Genomic DNA, 3,213 nt, shown 5'->3' on the forward strand with positions numbered 1-3,213 from the left:
CATCACACACTCCCTTTACCTTCGGGATTAGTGCTGAACCTAGAATAAATGTTATTTGGTGTTTGCGTTGAGCATAATATGATAGGATCATATTTATTGCAATACGGCTATTCATTTAAGTCACAGAATAATTATTATTCTGTTTATATGAATAAAACCTTCTGTGGTCATACACCCAAGGTGAATGGTTTATTGAATCTCGATCATAGTGATACACATATTCTTAATATTGAAGCCAAAAAGATGCAAAGTTTATAATGATAGTGCAACTTATTTGTCGCACTGCCGTTTAGGTCATATTGGTGTAAAGCTCATGAAGAAACTCCATGCCGATGAGCTTTTGGAATCCGTAACATCCCAAATTTTCAATTTGTAATGTTATACATAGATCATTCATGCATATCATATTTTATTGCATTTCATTTGTCGATCCTCAAAAACCTAAGCAACTCAAGAACCCTCGGAGAGAGTTGGGGATTTCTTTGTTTTCATATTTGAATTTTATCAAATATTGAAACGAGGATTTTGGTTTTAATTATTTTTCTCTCCGAAAATATTTCATATTAAAATATATGAGAGGAGATAATATGAATTCTCCAAAATAAATGAAGTATTGGAGGAAAAAAATATTAAAATCAGATATTTGATTTTATCCGGAGTTTATTGCTATTTTATTTGAATTAGAAAAATTGCATGTTTTTCAAAGTGGCATTTTAGGGCCAAGAAAATGTTCACCTTGTTCTAAATATTTTATTTAGACGGTGAAAATTTGTATTGGCATTTTTTGATTTTTATTTCATTTTCTAGGATTTATTTAAGTTCTGGCGAAATTATTTAAAAAAATAGCTCAGCGCCCGACCGGGCGGAAGCCCAGCCGAGCCGGCCCGCTAGCCCGCGCCGCCATCTCCCTCCAGGAGACCGCGCGAGTGCCGCCGCCGCCCGACGCCGAGTCCGGCCGGGTCTCCGTCTCCCGCGCCGCTTGCCCCTTCCCCAAGCAGCCCCCTTCCTTTAAATACCCGCCACCGGACCCCCCCCCCACACCACCAACACCGCCGCCACCCGCACACCCCGCCGCCGCCGCCTTTGCCGCGCCGCGCCGCCGCCGCTCAAGCACCCTGCCGCCGAAGCCCCGCCTCGCTGGAGGTATACGCCTCGCCGCCGTTCGTTTTCAAAAAAATGATCCAGTTTTTATAGAAACTCTAGTTCGTTTTTTTAGATTGGTTCGCCGGTTTTTTTCTCGGTTTAGTTACTTTGTGGACGTTCGTCCGTACGTTCGTTTTAACAAACGGTTTTCGCTCGTTAGTTACACACAACGAACGTTCATTCATTAGTCCGTTCGTCAGTTTTCTTTTTCTCGGATTTTCCTTGCTTATTTCAATCGTGATTTTTGATCCGATTTTCGTTTCAGTTTATCTTTTCGCTCGTTTATAGGAATTAGGCGATTCAAGCGCCTAGATCTTCGTCTCGAAACCCTCTTTCTGTTTAATCAACTTGAACAAGATTTTGGTACTGTAAAAATTTGACCTTAGTCCAGATTAGTAAACGGATCTTGTTTCTTTCGCAGTGTGAGTTTCGTTGCTCCGTTTGATTTGATTCTTTTCGCAAACCGGAGTTCTTAAGTTGAACTTTCTGGTTAGATCTTCTTATTTGAGATTTACCCGTGTTTCTTTGCTTGATTGCTTATGTATTCTATTGTTTGTGTGATAGAACACCCGGAGTGCGAAGCGTGCTACTACGAGTCCCTAGGTTTTGCGGATCGTCAGCAAGGCAAGTAACACATTGATCATACTCCTTCCATACCCGGTTTTTATGCATTAGTTCCAATCCTCAAACATTGCATGATTATGTAGCGACCCGACCCAAATGGATCAAGTCTCTGTGCTTAAGTGTCATCCCTGGATCGGTATGCTGACACACATAGTACTCGAGGATTTATAACAGAGGTAAATCACATGTATAAAGTAACGTAAATACTATTACCTCATCCAAATAGCAGAAGTAACAAGGTTGTGGATTCCCATCAACACCAACGGCAAAGTTGAGTGTAGAAATCGTAACCCTAACGTATCACTTACTCGTTGTAAGATTCCTGCAACATGAGACGTTGCAGCCACAAAGGGTCAGTACATTGAATATACTGGCAAATTCACACCATAGAGAGAAATGATGAACAATGGCTATCACTACATGCATATATGGCTGGTGCAAAAGCTCTATGGTTATAAGGTTTTGCGAAAAGCCAATTTTTCCCTACTGCAAAGGAATAAATTTTATTTAACTATCATTGTGGTTGTTGAACATTGAGAATGGTTGACAGCATTCTCAATCCCAATTAAGTAACATCATTAAACCCAACAACTTAATTTAAAGTAACATGATGAGATTCACATGATAATCCAAGTACTAGATACTCAAAATGTCCATAACCGGGGACACAGCTAATCATGATTAGTTTGTACACTATGCAGAGGTTTGCGCACTTTTCCCCACAAGACTCGATCTCCTCCGTTGGATTTCTCACACTACATGGTGTTTGAGAAACGGATGACCAAGACATAGTCTTTCAGAAGCGTTTGCACCTTACGATGGGTAGACCGTACCACCTACTACCCCTACATCTGCTAGTCTACCACTGTAAGAGTTCACACGACTTAATCAACTATGCTAGAGCCCATAATAGCTTGTGGCTGCACACGGAAGTTTCTAGTATGAATAATCTCATGATCCCTTTGAGCCTGGGTGGCGGTCCATAAAAAAACAGGCAATCGCTGGAATACCCAGGTGCCTAAACAGGCAATCGCTAGAATACCCAGGTGCCTCAATCCACCCAGATGTGTGTTAAAGTTGCCACCTTAAATAAACCATTAATTAACAATCTCACATATGTCATGAATACTCTCAAACCCAATCCACGTCTACGAGCATAGCATAGTAGTACAAACATAACGTAATAGTAACTCCCAAGGTTTGAATGCAGGGCAATAGGTTCCTACCTCATCAACTACTTCCCAATACCCACATGTTATCAATCCTACTCATGCAATGTTTGAGGTTGAAACTAATGCATAAAAAACTGGGTGATAAAGGGGTATGATCAAAGTGTGAACTTGCCTGCAATGTTGATGAAGATGATTCGCACTCAAAACTCTTCATAGTTCTACTCGTCACACTCCGGTCAATCTATCGTAAGCAAGAAATAGTAACCACACATAA

The sequence above is a fragment of the Triticum urartu genome, chromosome 4A, assembly GCF_056163025.1.
Source record: "Triticum urartu cultivar PI428250 chromosome 4A, HENAU_Tu73, whole genome shotgun sequence".
NCBI lineage: Eukaryota > Viridiplantae > Streptophyta > Magnoliopsida > Poales > Poaceae > Triticum > Triticum urartu.